The sequence below is a fragment of the Mixophyes fleayi genome, chromosome 1, assembly GCF_038048845.1.
Source record: "Mixophyes fleayi isolate aMixFle1 chromosome 1, aMixFle1.hap1, whole genome shotgun sequence".
Taxonomy (NCBI): Eukaryota; Metazoa; Chordata; class Amphibia; order Anura; family Limnodynastidae; genus Mixophyes; species Mixophyes fleayi.
In genome coordinates, this window is record NC_134402.1 from 36,951,696 (window position 1) to 36,969,532 (window position 17,837).

Genomic DNA, 17,837 nt, shown 5'->3' on the forward strand with positions numbered 1-17,837 from the left:
CAGGCCGTGATGATGATGTCATCATCACGGCCCGACAGTGTCTGTGAGTGGAGGGGAGAAGACAGAGCAGAGAGGAGCAGCTTCATGCAGGTAAGTTAAAGAAAGAAATGGGGAGCTGAGGGGAGGGAAGCGCAGCGCCAATTTTGAAAAGGAGGGGGGGGGGGCGCCGATTTTCACACTGTGCCTAGGGCGCCAAGGACCCTAGCACCGGCGCTGGACGGACCTTGTGTCACATGCCTTGGTGATGTCACTAGTTCCTAGTGAGTTAATAGGCTGCTTTGTAATGAATTCACGGGTTCAGCCCACAAAGTAACTGCTATGTGCAGGTGATGAGAACACAAAGCTGCCTGGAGAAACATTTCTGATTCAATAAGAAGACACATCCTTCCACAGTCACAGTAGTGTACATGAAAGCTGACATATCTTATACCATCTCGTATACGTTATCGTGGCTCATCTTAGGTTAATGGCACAGAAGCGTTTTCAGGGCACACAAGCGCTGATTGACACTGAGAACGTTGCCAACCACATAGAGCATATTACCCAAAAAAGTTGCTATAAGTTGTTACCCTCACATGTTGTAGTGATTGTGAAATGATACATAGGAGCAGGTACATTCTGTGAAGGAAGTGGAATTTAAACTTATAACATTTTAAATCAATGGCTACGAACGTCTTATTTTGAAGCTACGTGCACAAGCCTGAATTGCAGCAAGTGTTGCAGACATTGATGCCAATCTTTCTATATATTTACATGGGGGCTAGGAGAGAAACTTAGTTCTTCCTATGTATTATCTGCTTGCTAAATAATTCGGTACAGAAAAGAGAACCTTAAATTGTACTCATCACCTGCACATCGCGACTTCAATACAATGTGCACTGGGTAGAGAGACCAAAGGGTCTTGATTTTGGATTGATCCACCCAAAGGGCCTTTCCAGTGCACATCAAACTGCGCCCCTGCTCTCTGCTGTCGGTACATACTTCTCCAAACTAGGGGTCGGCTTGGGAAGCGGGAATTATATAGAGGCACTATCTGCCAACGTGTAAACATTACATCAGAGTCCAACCCCCTTTTCATTAACCTTTTTCCATTTTTCTGCTAAAATACTGCTCTGTTTTGCCTCCTGTATGGATTAAATCATAACTCCCCTTATGACATGTGGCACTTTGTGTGTTCTCCTCAGAAGTGTTACAACAAGGGGTTAAACACGTCCCTTTAAAAGTACCAGAAGAGCCCCAATTTCTGCAAACCCTGATCTGATGCAGAATTTAAGTAGGTTTGCCGAGTTCACATCCGAAAAATGTGACTTTCAGTCATCTTGCTCTGCACAATGAAATCGAATCCGTTGTATTTAGGTGATGGGAACACTTTATAGCTTAATATCACAGGACAAACAGCCCACATGTTGTGTAACTGATAGCAGCCAATATCCACTTCAATTAGTATCACAGTAGACGCAGTGTATCTCTGTTGCTATGGGTTACCCTAAATTGGGGCCCTTTCCATATTGTACATAACAAATCAGCCTTTCAGTATGATAATCAGTGATGACAATAAGCCCAAACTTTTACAAAATAGAAGAATAATTTTCTTACTTTGAATTGAACTTAATTATTTATTTGTATATTTCAACTAATATTGATAATGATTTAATTTATATTTGTAAATAATTTTCTGGGAAATATTAACATTGTGTTTTTGGGACATTGACTAAGAAAAAACAACTTGTGATCATTATTATTTCTATCATTGTTCTCCATCAAAATGATAATTCAAATCAGTGTGGGGGAATGAAAACAAATCCTCATGATATGTTTAAGACAAAATGATAGCTAAGTGCTCTATACTAATGGGCTTTCATACCCAAGAGCAAAATAAAAATATTTAAAATCGATATAAAACATATCCCTTGTTCTATTGATGTGTAATATGTCATTACTATAGGCTGTCCCATTGAAAACCAAAATATTTCAATATATATATATATATATATATATATATATATATATATATATATATATATATATATATATATATATATATATATATATATATATCTATCTTTTGTAAGTAATCACACTGAACATATCAAATTTATATAGTATAGGGTTACAGTCCCCACCCAGGCTTAATAAATCTATTGATGCATACAAATTCATCCTAGAGTGATTTTAAATAAATATTGGTTTGCAAATTAATTTGGGCAGCGTTTGCTGCAAATTGTTTTCTAATACCTACCGATATTTTTTGTCAGGTTCATTTTTCTAAATAGATTTTTTTATTTAATAATTGTGTGAATTTTTTTTTTACATTTTTTTTTTTTAAACACAACGTTCTTTTCCTATATACGCATACACCCTCTTTTTAATAAAAGTGGAGAGTTGTTTTTCTAAAGTACTGTCGTTAATAGATGACTTTTATGAAAACTATTCTACAGGTAATTGAGGTGTTACCCATAGCAACCAATCAGATTCTAGCTATGAATTCTAGAGTGTACTAGATAAATGATAGCTAGAATCTGATTGGTTGCTATGGGCAACACCTCCTCTTTCCCTTCTGAGAAGTTTCAGTAAACCTACCTCTGTCAGTTTTCTGGTACAGGTGAAGATGAAAGCAAACATCTGATTGGTTGCTATTGGCAATATCATTTTTTTTATATAGAGTTGTGCACAACGGTTTTCATAAATGTACTCCAATTTATTATCGTCCAGGCAGCGCTGTATAAATTAATAATGATGGGGTAATTCATTCTGCCAGTACAGGGACTTACGCTAATACATTTCCTTTTAAAACATTATCTGCTGTAAACATATTTCTGAATTATTATAAACCATCAGAGCGTGCTAGAGGCTATCCCCAATTTTTTTTGTCCCCCCTGTACACCCTCCTATTAATTCCTATTATTAACAATGGGAACACAGGTTACCATTCTAACTATTGGGAAAGGATCTCCTTGCGTTGTTAGGTTGTACGATGGAGCTGACTGAACAGAACCCGGCAGCCGTCCAATCAGCTTCCGCTGACAGCGGAGACAGGGGAGACTTTCTGGTCAATATCAGCCATCCTGGCAACTAGGACAAAATGGAGTGATCCATTATATTTTAATGGCCTATTTAAGTAAATGGCTATGCGAGGATGCTGATTATTAGCCATACGTGAAAATACGTTTAAAAGCATTACCCGACAAACTAGAACTTCTGCCGATGTTCTAAAAGGATTTGTCTCCTTCTCCTACACTGTTGTGTTTCAGGCGCACTAATATGTACACGTTGTGTGTTTCAATTTTACTGCCATAGTATATATCACACAACAATGTAACCAGTCAATACTGCAAGAGCCTGGTTCTGTAATATCTTTACATTTCTTTATATCCTATTATCGCTCTATTAGCATTGATCATGCAATTTATCACATCTAATAAATCATCTCTTTCCGTGTGGCTTTCTACTGTCGTATAACTGCACATATTTTCTATATAGAAAAGCTACTGAAAAGTGTTATAATATGGTACTCGGCTGTTGAGAAAAATAACACACAGGACCAAGTTGATCAAATGTTTGGGGCTAGATTTACTAAGCTGCGGGTTTGAAAAAAGTGGGGATGTTGCCTATAGCAACCAATCAGATTCTAGCTGTCATTTTGTAGAAAGTACTAAATAGATGAAAGCTAGAATCTGATTGGTTGCTATAGGCAACATCCCCACTTTTTCAAACCCGCAGCTTAGTAAATCTAGCCCTTGGTCTTAATGTACCAATGCTAAATATTTTTTTGTGCAATCGTGTTAGAAAGTGGTCTTGACAAAATGGTTCTTACACCTAAAGAGGCCCTCACTACCCTAAAAATTACTTAATTTTTATATTCCTCATAGTGGTGGAAGTGGGGTGTATACGGTGATATGTCATACTGCCATTTCTCCTACTGCCTTCATTGTAAAGCTATCAAATTCCTTTCACTTCCCCATTACATTATTCATACAGTCATTTCTAAATTTCCACTTCGTCCACTGCTGTAAACTATATAACTATGCAACGTCCGCTATTAAACTACTTTTTGTGCAGCTGGTTTCTTAATGCAATAACAAACCCAAAAAAATCATCATGGGCTGTTGGCCTAACAATGAGGAGATTTAGCACGCAGGCCAACCTCTGTTTAAAGTGCAACCTTACACTCAGAGTATAAGCAGCCATTTTGAAGATGCTCCTATCAATTCACCACAAACGAGTGACAACTGGGATGCACTAAGTGCTTAAGTGATGTCATTGGTTTCTGGTGGATTGATAGGCCGTATTGTCATGATTGTTGGTTCAACCCAAATAATGCACAAAATGGCTTCCTCCACTGTGTGTAGGTGATTGGTGTGCTTGAATTGCCATAGGACATCTTAAGTTTACTGACTAAATCATCTAATGGATAAGTTTCAGTGGTGTTCCTTGTTAAGTATCACTGCAGCTGGTGGATTTCCCTCGAACATGACATAGAACATCATGGTTTCACCATAATTCATTTTAACCATGAAATAAATTAACTGTGCAGAGAATAGTTTTCTGGAGGACATCTGGTGCTTTTTTTTTCTTTGGTGAGGTAACTAATATTTAATTTTAAGGGAGGATTAAAAAGACCCTAAAGTAAATGACGGTCTTCTTAGTATGCAATGACACGGCCTTCCCACAAATAGGGCACTCTGAGGCAGTTCTAACACATCAGTGTTTTATTGTATATTAAGGGGTCTGTAATACACATTGTCATGTTGTCATTATATAATACGCAGTTCCTGTCATGATTGTACGACATTTCAGGATTTGTATTTCTTTTTCATGGAATTCAAAAGGAAATTGTTGTGTCCTCGTTTTTGCAATAACACAGAGGTGCTGAGTTACCTGGTCAAACCTTTTCATAATGTCTGTAAATAGATCCATTCTATGGGACATATTTAATTTTTAAAATGCATATTTTATTTAAATAAGACATGTCTACTTGTTATTAAAGTGGATACAACGGATTATTGTATTTTAGACTATTCTTTAAATATTTCTGTACACTGTATTAATATGGACTTGCGCTCACTTTGAGTGCTTTCAGTTATGTGCACTATTAATAAAGTTAATTTACAAAATGAAGTTGTGTGTGTCCAGTTACATTTTAGGTTTTGTGGTGAAATTCACAAAAATGGAATTAGATTGCTCTTTAAACTTTTATTTTTGGAATGATCATTTAAAGCCAAATCCACAAACTGCTTTTGTGCATTTGTTGTTAATAAGTTTAACATAAAAGCAGCATTAATTCATTAAATCCTGAATGTAATTTGATCGACTGAATAACATATTTACACATTTTGAACTTAAGTGCGGTATTGACATGGCCAGGCCCACGTTTAAGATCACTTTTGTCATAAATCCTGTACTTTTAAAATTGTGTTAGGCATTTGTAAATTTGTATTTTCTTTTCATAGTTACATCAAACCTTTTTACAAAATTTTTTAAAACTTTTTAAAAAAATAAGTACATATATCTATCTATGATATATATATATATATATATATATATATATATATATATATATGTGTGTGTGTGTGTGTGTGTGTATATATATATATATATATATATATATATATATATATAGATAGATAGATAGATAGATAGATAGATATCCATACTTATCTTTTGTCAATGGAATATCCCAATTTTTATGGTTTTTTTAATATTTATTTCGTATTTCCAAGATTTATTAACACATAAGGGGGTGCTTTCCCGAAACAATTGTCAATACTATATGAAAAATTAAAATTTCTTAAAAGTAAAATCATATCTTTTATTTTTATAGTCCTTCAAATATATTTATAGTGCTAAACAATATCTTCTCTAGCGAAATATTGAGTTAAAAAAAATTTGGGGTGTGAAAACGTATTAGAAAATCATTGAAGATATTTTTTAAAACAAGTGGGGAAAAGAACGTCATTCCTAAGGTCCTTAGTGTTTGATACCTAAGCATATTCTATAAATGTATTTTATGTAATTATCCTCCTATATTTAAGTAGATCTCTCACAATGAATGTAATATTGTTTGTAATTATTTATTGGGTTTTCAATACTTTTTATTTATGTTGTTAGGGATCCTTTAAGTATTCTCATTAATTTTTTTATGGGGGTAATATTATAAGTGCAATCAGATTATATACTGAATGATATTTTGTTCTGATGTTGTTTTTTTTTTTTTAAAGTTTTATTTTGAGAAGGTCAATAATGAGGATCAGTCCAAGACAACATCTGTTACAATCAAGTTGTACACATTCATAATGAGAAGAGTCTTGATATTGACCAAATTTTAACTATAAGAATAGAAGAAAGAAGAGACAGAAAAGGGAGGCTAGTCAGAGAAAAGTGGGCAAGATATAGGAGGCGGTGTGGCAGGCCGCCAAAAGAAGAAAAAAAAAGCAAGAGATAGAAGAGAAGTGGGGAGGGGGGGGGTGGAGGCGGAATGGTAACAGGTTAAGGGGGGATATCAAGTGGAATGTTTTAGAGGAGTCATAGAGCAAAAGGAGTTTGGATTTCAAAAAAAGACATCCATGGTTCCCAGACTTTATTGAATGATTTAGAGGTATTGCGTAGTATACATGTCATAAACTCCATTTTATACGAGTGCCAAACTCTATTAATAATTGTCTGCATAGTAGGCGCGGTGGGTTGTTTCCAATTAGTGGCAATTTGACACATGTGGCGGAACATTTTTGTTTGATGTTTGGTTGCGGATGGTATCCCTAGTGGGAGAAGGAAAAACCTGGGAGAGACTGGGATGTCAATCTGCAGAATCTGAGAGGCAAAGTTCCGTAGTTCCAACCAGAATGGGGCTTGGGGCATTGCCACCAAATATGGAGGAAGGACCCTTCCGACGAACATCCTCTCCAACATGAGCTGGATGAATCCGGAAAGATTTTTTGTAATCTGGTCGGGACCAAGTACCATCGATAAAGAAGCTTATAGGCATTTTCTTTCAGCTTCACACAGATTGAGCTAGAGACCGTGTTGGACTTTATTTCATCCCAATCCTCTCCATCCAAGGGACCTCCCAGATCCTCCTCCCAGGCTCGCTCATGGGAATCTTGGGTATCTGAGTCAGGGACTCTCTGCTCTCCGTATAGCACAGATTTAAGGCCATTGGTAGAAGATCGCCGGAGGAAAAGTGACTCGAACGAGGTCAACGGCCTGATTCTTAAAGATAATTTAGTGGTGGAATGAAAGTTTCTTAGTTGTAGGTATTGGAAAAAAAAAGTATTGGGATTATTGAATTTGGTTTTTATGTCTTCGAATGAAAGAAAAGAATTGTCTGTAGTGATATCATTAAGATAGTAAACATCTTTCCTTTTCCAAAATTCAAAGGACGAAACTATACGATCTGGTGGAAAATCCGGGTTATCAAAAAGAGGAACAATTGGACTAGGAGCCGGGGCGAGATTAAACTTTGTGAGAGCGAATGCGATATAGTTGGGTGATAAAGAGCGGACAGAGGACGTTTAATGCGCGGGAGCCACAGGAGAGAGGAAGCGGAGGAAATACCCAAGCTTTCGGTTTCGATCGAGACCCAAACTCTCTAGGAGCCTGGGGAATTCCATAAAATTCAATGGGCAAGTTGCGCTGCCAAGAAATAGTTTTAAAAATTGGGGACCCCCAAGCCACCCTCCTGTGTCGACCTTTGTAGGACAAGGAGCCGAACTCTTGGACGTTTTCTACCCCATATGAATTGTGAAGTATAATGTTGCAAAAATTTGAAAACATAAGGGGGGATGCGTATGGGAAGGGCTTGAAAAAGATATAATAACCTGGACAAAATGTTCATTTTGACTGAATTGATTCGCCCTATCCAGGAAATTAGGGTTTTACTCCAAGTTTCTAAATCAGATTTAATTTGGGATAGTAGTTTAGGATAGTTAGCATGGAAAAGCTGACTATATTGTTTAGTTATGTAGATACCTAAATATTTTATCTTTTTTTGGTGCCATTGTTCTGATGTTATTTTTATGTATACATGGGTTGGCAGTCCTTGTGATTGATTTGTATATAAATCTTTCTCTTGCACAACACTTAAGTGGTTCAAATTAAATACTCACAGGAGGGTTCACTGCTGTAAACATTAAACTGCTCTCATAAAAGTGATCAGTGGTCTACTTACTGCACAGTCTAAGAGTCATTTCTCCATACTTATACTCCTGGACCTCTCTGCTGCTTTTGATACTGTTGATCCACCATCTTCTACACAACCTTCACTCCATTGGCTTTTGTGACACAGTTATTCACTTCCTGCCTATTAAATCGCTCCTTTAGTGTTTCTACTTCTGGCACATCCTCCCCTCCACTCCCACTATCTGTTGAGGTCCCACAATTCTCTGTTCATGGCCCTTTACTTTTTTTTTTTAACTGCACACTTCTTCACTTTGGGCATAAATTCTGTCATTCGGCCTCCAGTACCATCTCTACGCTGAAGACAAACAAATCTATATCTCTTCCCCTGATCTCTCCTTCTGTACTATCTCGTGTAACCAACTGTCTTTCTGCTATCTCCACATGGATGTCCCAACGCTACCTAAAGCTCACCCACCTAAAGCTCTTCCCACCTCCAAGAGTCACCACCTACTCTCAAACCTTTTTCTCAGTCAATAACACCACAATTTCCTCAGTCTCCTAAGCCCACTGCCTTGTTGTCACACATGACTCCACCCTCTGCTTTATTCCTCACATCCAGACTCTCTCCCAGTCCTGTCATTTCCACCTTAAAAACATTGCCAGAATATGCCCTTTTCTTACTGAACATGCCACCAAAACTCATCCATTCTCTCATCATCTCCCATCTTGACTATTGCAACCTCCTGCTATCTGGCATTCCTGACACCCATATATCCACACTTCAATCCATCCTAAATGCTGCTGCAAGACTGATCTTCCTCTCTCACATCTGCTGCACCACTTTGCAAATCCCTACACTAGCTTCCTGTGTCCTCCAGGACACCTCAAATTTCATATCAAAATACTCTCCCTCCCGCCCTCTTAGATCTACCTCTGACCTGCACCTTGTCTCGTCTCTGGTAACCACCACTCACTCCGGCCTACAAGACTTCTCCCGTGCTGCTCCCCACTTATGGAATTCCCTACAACGCTGAATCAGGCTTTCCCGCAGCCTTCAAATCTTTAGACGCTCTCTGAAAACCCATCACTTTTTTGGAGCTTACCTTATCCCTGATGATACTATTCACACTAATACACCCTCACAGCTGTCCCAATCTCCACTCTAAGCCACACTCGCTCCTCTTGTGCCCTCTTCCACCTTGTTTTCATATCTATAATTATGTTGTCTGCAATAATAATAATTTGTAGTGGTATTCCTAGGTATTTAGGCTACATGCTACATGATATTTATTTATTTATTTATGAAGAGTTTTTATTGTATGCTTGATATACTTTCATTAAAATGAGTATTATATAGTGATAAGTATACTGTTTTCATATATATCTTTTAGGTCTACAGCACTTCACTATATATATTCTTGATCTCTGTTTGAGTTTAGCAATGATCTTTGTTTTATTGTGTATATTATTATTTTATTGGGGGTTTTTTTAATGTAGTTTACCATGGTTGTATTTTAATTTATTGTTTTAGGGCTCATTTCCTAGGCTGATATTTATTTATTTGATAACAAAGGCAGAAGAAAGTAGCATTAAAGCATAAAGTAGATGTGCAACTTAAGGACCGTTTATGATTTGTGTGCCTCCAGATCGGAGAAATACTCATTGTTTCCATAATTGCCCATAATAGTGCTTAATGCAAATGCATAGCAAAAACCAGGGTACTTTGGTGCAGGAGTAAGGACAAATTGCTCTGCAACGTGGGCTGAATGGACTGAAGTCAAACAGTCCCTATCAATATAAAAATAGCCTATTTTTTTTAACAATAAAATCGAAAACGTTTGTATTAAATTGTTAATATGGAGTGCTATGCTCCGTCTCCCATCTTGGTAGTGGTGCCCCCTGTGATCTACCGAAGACAGGATGTGGGGCAGCTTCCAGCTGTCCGCAACGCTCTACTGAGCATGCTCAGCTCTCAGCAGGTTCTTCCTGTGACAGTTGAACTGTAAAGACGTCATAACTGGAGCAGCTGCTTCCCTTTTTGTGTTCTCTTACATATATATTCTCTTACATATATAACTTACATGTATATAGATATATGTAGATATATAAAGTGACTGGAGGCATAAATTATATATGAGCAATCTGTTCTCTGACATTGCCCACAATATAAGCTTACTACCATCTGCATATATTAATGTACTATAATAGTGTTAAGTACATTAGCTGCATAAGCTTGTCATACTGCCTGTCTGTTGCAGTCAGTGTCAACTGTGGACAACTGTATATATGTATATATCAAGTTCTGAAATAAAACCAACAAATTGGTTAGGTCTAAAAACTTCTTGTGGTTTAACATCTACCACCAACACTGATGACACTGATTACATAAAACAGCACAAGTGCCCTGATAATAGGTTTTCATGCCCAATATAAATAACTGAACGTACACTTACCTGAATAAAAGTAATTTCTTTCTCTCCCAGTTTCTTTCTTTTCCCTGTGCTTTCCTTGGTATTCTCCTGCTGGTGGGTGTTTGATCTGCCCTGCCTAAATGAGAGCCTTCTACTGTATAGGAAGCTCCCATTGTGTTTGTGGGCAAGCCACCAGTATAATATATTTAATTATTTTATTTATATGTATTAATGAATGTATTTACATCACTATCTCATGGGAGCCTCCTAGTGAGATTAAAGCTCCCATATGTCACTGCGGGGAGGGTGAGGCAGGGCAGAGGGTGTCTATCTGACACCCTGGCCCACAGTAATTTAGTGCTTCCACATCAAATCAACACAGTGTTTCAAACTGAAGTAAAGAAGAATAAAGATGGAGGAAAGTGCCAGGTATCAGGGCCGTCTTAACAACATTATGGGCCCCCCGGGCAAAGCAGTGCACTGGGGCCCCTTCCTACACAACCACTCACAGGAATAAAAATGGGACTTATCGATATAATTAAGCTTATATTTATTGTTACCTGCAGAAAAATCAGTGTTTAAAAAACATTAAAAAAACATGCTGTACTACAGAGATTAATCCACATAAATGTTTTTTTTAAATTATAAACAAAATTATTATAAACTATGATTATTATTATTAATCAAGTGTTCAACACAAATAAAATTATTCTGCTATTTGTCCCCCTTCATCATGCTTCTGGTCTCCCCCTTTATCAGACTTTGTGCCCTTCATTATTCTCCTATTTATCCCCATTCACTTACCCACAGGTTAAGTTTAACACTTAACCTGCGGGGTCCCGACATTGACGCTTTAAATTAACATTGATGGACGTCGCACTGACGTCAAGTCTACTGCTGGAGAGCTGTTTATTCGGACTGAGTTGCTGTCAGCATCCTGGTGCGATCGGAAATCTGCAGGTTCGGTTTTCAGGTAAGTCTGGGTATATTGCAATGGTAGATGGTCTGTGGAAGGTTATTACATTAACTCCGACAGCTCGAATGTACACCCTTTCTGTAATGAAAATACTAAAACAAATGAAGCTTTCAGCCATTTCCAACCCATCAAGAAGCACCATCCATCCAGAGCAGCAGCACCAAATGATCATCATCATCATCATTTATTTATATAGCGCCACTAATTCCGCAGCGCTGTACAGAAAACTCATTCACATCAGTCCCTGCCCCATTGGAACTTACAGTCTAAATTCCCTAATATAGACACACACTCACACAGAGACAGAGAGGGAGACGGACAGACAAGGGTCAATTTTGATAGCAGCCAATTAACCTATCAGTATGTTTTTGGAGTGTGGGAGGAAACCGGAGCACCCGGAGGAAACCCACGCAAACACGGGGAGAACATACAAACCCCACACAGATAAGGCCATGGTTGGGAATCAAACTCATGACCCCAGTACTGTGAGGCAGAAGTGCTAACCACTAGGCCACTGTGCTGCCCAAATGGTAATGATCTGTAGTAAGCGTTCTTATAATATGTGAAAGACATAAAATTATCACAAATTTTTTAAATATTTCAGTATTAACATACTGTGTTATTGTACATAATATACATCAAAGGGATTGTTTAAGGAGATAAATTTAAATTTAACGAACAGGCCTAGCTAGTTCTCATTTTCATTATTTTAAGGAACAGTCCAAAGTGAACACTCTTGTAGCAGATGATCCCATTATGATCCCAAAATAAAACTTTGGGGATTTATCAACAACAGTATGAACAACTTTTAAAATGTTTTTCAAAAATGTAAAAATATGTCTTTTTGAGAAAATCAAAAGTTTTGATATTGAAAATTTTACATTTTTAATTTTTATTAAAACATACTGCTGTGTTATATATCATATGAAAGCCCATAAAAGGAGGTTTAAAATGAGACCTTGCCCAACTCTCTAGCTCAATTAGGTGAGCTACAAATGCAATTAAAATAAAACGTTAAAAGCTAATTTTTTGCTAAAGAAGTGCAATTTTAAAGGCGTTTAACTTCAAAACCAGTGCACACATCAGCCTAAGATTTGGGGGGTTTCTTTACACCCATGGCAGCATTTATTATACCAAATGTAATAGAAATGAGAGAATATAAGGTAGAATTTTTTCTAAAATGTTGTTGATTTAATGTGAAATGACCCAGCCTCATTCCTTCTGTAGTCTAGGGGAGCCCTGTAGCACTGTTTACAGAGCAATGCAGGCAGCCTATGCAAGCCAGACATAGGCTTAGTGCAGCCGCTTCATTCATTCATTAATAGAATATTGTACTAGATAATCTGTAGTACAATATCCTACTAATGAATGAAGCGAACGCATTAAGTAATATGCGATGTGGCGGCCAATGGCTGGCTTGCATAAGCGGCCGTCAGTGCATTCACAACTAGCCATCTCGAAATTGATTTAAATTGTCCGTCCCAGCCCGCCCCTGATTACATCATATTGAGAACATACTGTATATTCTGTAACCAAATTCCATCTCTCATTTCTGAAAAAAATACCCCTCAAAATAAAACTCCAAATCTAGCTTCTGTAAATGAGTGTCTTGTTAGTCAATGCATAGCATAGTAACTTGGGCTGTGTAATGCAACCAATCATAGTGTTGAGTCAAGGCCTACACATTGTTAGGCTAGGTACACACTACAGTGTTTTCAGCAGATTATTGTGCCAAGCAGACAATGATTGGCCCAATACCACAGTAGTATGTATCCTGCAGCGAGGAACGCTTATCATTCCAAAGCACATAATATTGTTGAACGAGAATGTTAAACTGGACTAGAAATGGGGTAATGTTGTTCCAATTCTGCAGTGTGTACACGACCAGCAGTGTCCATAGATCCCTATAGGGTTTACAGAGTCATGGTCTTTTCAGACGATGGTTATGACAGATGAAGAGCACAGATCTGAAGGTGAATCTTGTAAAACGTGTATAGTGTGTACACATGAACCAGCATGCTGATCGGGACTTTTTGTTTTCCAGTTCAGGGGCAAATGCAAAATTTGTAGAGGGGGGTTTCCACACCACGCCACCAGTTGGCGTGACCAGCATGCATGGGGGCGTGGCTATAATATTAGACAGTGCTTGGCTGCTCTCCAACTCTTCCTATCCCCATAAATACATGGGCAATGATGTATGCACTACTGTTTGGTGCACACAGCTCTTCCTTTTCAAGCAGAGCCGTGTGAAGCGGTGGCAGGGTCCACCCATCTCAATTATACAGTGCAGCGGGCTTGGGGGGTTTCCAGGCACTAGGCAACCCCCCCTCTCTCTGTTTGCCTATGCAGTTGTTGGTAAAAATCATTATAGATGACACATTGGTTGAATATTTTTGCAGTATATACCTAGCCTTACTCAGAGACATATCTGCATAGCATGTGACTGACAGACAGGCTTTTTGTTTTGTGTGTACCCCTGCATGAGTTCCTGTGCCTTTAATCCTAAAACTCCTTGTAAACTGATTGCAATCTGCTTTCTGAACTGTGAGTTTGTGTGTAATTGTCTCTGTGCGCCACCTTGGCTGCCAGCCATGACTGTAGACCAAGAGTCAGGCAGTTTGAATGTGTTCGTCCATCCTCCACAGGGTAATAACGTGAATGGTAATATTATCGGTACTAGTGCTGGGACTGTCAATCAGCCTGTGATACTGCATGAGGCGTAGTCTATAGTTGTTCTAGGAAACCACACAAATAGTCTCAACAGCATGAAGAAAGATAAACGCATGCACGGTCTTATTGTTCCTAAATTTCTAAGCAGAATTGCATTTTTCCCAAAGGACAAACCAAAGCTAAGAAACAAATTGGTAAAATTCCTTAATTACATTTTTTATTTCAGAATAATTTAGAGAAATGTCACCATCCCCCCATACAAAGAAATACTTGCTGTAAATGGAACAAAAATTTGCCATTTGATTCTCAAAAATTGGACTGTGCTAAAAAACCTTTGAAATTGTGAACGGAAATAATCATTTGAGGCAAAGTGTTACATGTGGTGTGAACATATAGTATGTTTGTATCAGGGTAAACATAATTGGAAGCGGTAATCACGACCTCTCTGTTTACAATGTGTACAGATATTCATATATATACATTTATATTTAAACTTTGTTTACTGAGTTAAGTAACCCTCTTAGGTGCTTGTTGCTCTTGGAATGTTTACCTCATTGTTGGCGTAATATGACAATGACAGTTGTGACATTACTACCGGCTGCTTCCGTTACAGTTAGTCGGGATTGCGCGTGATAGCGCCACCTGTGAATCTTTTAGATAATGCAAAAATTCAAAATAAGATATATGTGGTTATAGTTCATCTAGTTTTTTTCCCAAGTACTGTAGGGAACTGGATGAGGAGTTTGACTGTGAAGCAGTTGTTGAATAAATGTTATAAAATACAAAGCATACTAAAGTAACATCACATTATAACATGTTATAACACATTAATCTTTTTTTTGTGATTCTCTAGTGATTATTGCTGACTATGGATGATATCTAACACAATGGCAAAGCCTGACCCTATTTTAAATTGTTTATTTTTCTTAGACTGTATAACTACCTCCCGCTTGTGCTGTCAACTGATTGTCAAATAGGAATAAGTTGGAACATACACTACCCCTGTTTACGGATATTTTGTGATCCCTTAAACTATTTTGATTATTGTGAATTAAATATTAATGCTAGACAGACGTTATTCTTGAAATATTCTTCCTATAACGATGTACACATGTATGCTTAAAACTTTCCATCATTGTGAGAGTGGGTTATATTTGTAACTGAATTTATATAAAATATACAATGTCATCTTTCTCAACCGTACACAATCATAATATCATGCATTTTTATTTTTTTGCTTAGTGTAAATTAGTGAGATTTGTATGTCAGATCTCTGCGTATGAACAAGAGTCAACTCAGGGTTTTCTGCAATTGTATTTACTTTATTTCCACTGGACCCCCTGGATTATTTTCACGAAATTACAACAGCAATTAAAATACAACCCAGAATATTTAGAGGGATAGCAAATATATGGTTATTCAAAACTAGTGCTAATTATTGGGACTAGAGTAAAATGTCTTTATGTTTTAATGGGGTCTATTTATCAAGCCCTAAACCATCTTTTTCCACACGGTTTAGACATTTTTAAGCAAATTGACTATTTAAGACAAGTCTAACACAGGAGATATCAGAGATATCTTCTGCATTAGGCAAATTACCGCCTACTGCAGTCCCTGTAATACTCAAAGGGGACTGCGGGGTGGGTAAATGTATTGAGCTCCGAAAAGCTTAGCGTTTCAGAACTTGTCCTTGATGGCGTTGGCCATTCATCTCTATGAAGAGAGCATTGCGGCAGAGGGATCTTCCGATCTTCCTGCTGCCCCTGCGTTACTGTATGTAAACGACAAAGCGGACGCATTGTACCTACATGAGTTCTATAATAAATTGCTGCGTTAATTCATCGCTGCGATGACAGATGATAATTACCGTGGCAAAAGCCCGATTGTAAAGATATAGGCCCCAATGAGTTTAGGAACATCCACAAAAGTGTCATAGAGGTTAAATTATCAGCTGTATCAGTGGGGAAAGGATTTATCATCTTCTGGATCAATACCGAAATAATGAAAGTTGATGGAATTGTGTGAGTGCTTTTTTTTATCTTACTATTTTATTGAAAACTTTGCACACAAATGCATGTGGTTTTTTTTTGCAGAAAATACTACAGTAGTTTTCTTATAGGACAGGTCGATGTACAAAATGTAACTACCAATGCTCACTGTACATATACATTTTACGTAACCGCATATTGCTAATCAGGAATTTAGAATTCTGTGTAAACTGTAAACTCTTTTTTGGTTTCATTGATATCACCCATCGCTCTTCAGTGTGACCAAGGTTCAAAAACAACTGATGTTTAGGCAGCAACTGTGCATAACAGCGGTACTTCTGCAGCAAGTGTCGTGAACCTTAGAATCAGCCATCTTTTGCGTTCACTGACATCAGAAATGAGTCATGTGACCTTAGTGACATCACTAGTCACCAAATATGTTATTGTAACACGTCTGGTGTATACAAGCAGACAGCTCTGATATTCTGACGTTTGTAACTTATGGTTTTCCAGAAGCCGGTAGGTGACACAAACTTACTTATATTGTGGTGTGAATGTTCTCAATCTACTTGCAGAATGGTGTAATACAAGATGGCAGACTGGATTCACCACTGACTAAACAAAGAACTGGGAGGAAGAGAAACGGAGGTGTAATAACGTTATAGGAAAGCACGTGAGCTGGAAATAAGGATAGTGTGTTGTTTTGCTTGGGTCAGGATGTATTAGCCACAATAGGTATTATGTAGCCAGCCAGCTGCATTGAAAGCAATGACGCTTATTGTCAGCTATGTAGTAAGACGACACCATTTGTCCAAATTGGGGAGATTTCCACCAAGACGTGATAAGCCAAAGGTTTTTTTTTCTCGTGAGCCGGGTTTCCGTCCAGTTAATTCACAGCCAAGTCTGTAACTGAGATCAGCTGCTTTCTATTTTGTATCCCACACGTTAATGACAAAGCTGGCAACCAGATCTGTTAGGCAAATGAAAGCCTGACAGCGATGAGGGATTATGGGTAATCCTTCCATGGTGCTGAATGAATTCCATGTTATTGAAGCAATAATAGTTTACACTATTAACATTTTCCAGTAATAATGGCATGAAAAGACATCTTATCCTGCAGTTACTTGCACGTAAAATGTAATGTGAAAATGAATTTTTAATGTGGAACATGCAAATTCATTAATTGCTGATCGATGTTTTACACAAAATATATCACCATATCTATTTTATATTTTTTTTTTAACAAAAGAATGTGTGTTATTTATCCTGTAAAAATGTCTTCACAAAAACCGCAGGTATTAAGGAATTTAAGTGCACCCAAAACTGATTTAATGTTCAAATTATGAAATGAATTGCTACACAGTTATAATTAAATATGCCCATTTTGCTTCTATTGAGAATAGTGGGAGCTTATAAAATGCAATCCCTAGAAGGTGGTACGGCTCCAGCAAGACTCCCCAGTGCTGATGACCTTGCTACATAATTCATTAAAATGCAACATTTCTGAGACATATTTGAGCAATAAAAAATGTGTATAATTAAGAAAAAAAAAAACAAAACCATATTTGTTTGTCCCATCTCTGCTGTGTCCGGTATTAAATGTACCACAATATGTTGCTATAAAGCAGATTTTTATAATCTTTATGAATATTTATAGAGGTTTTATAAACAAGTATT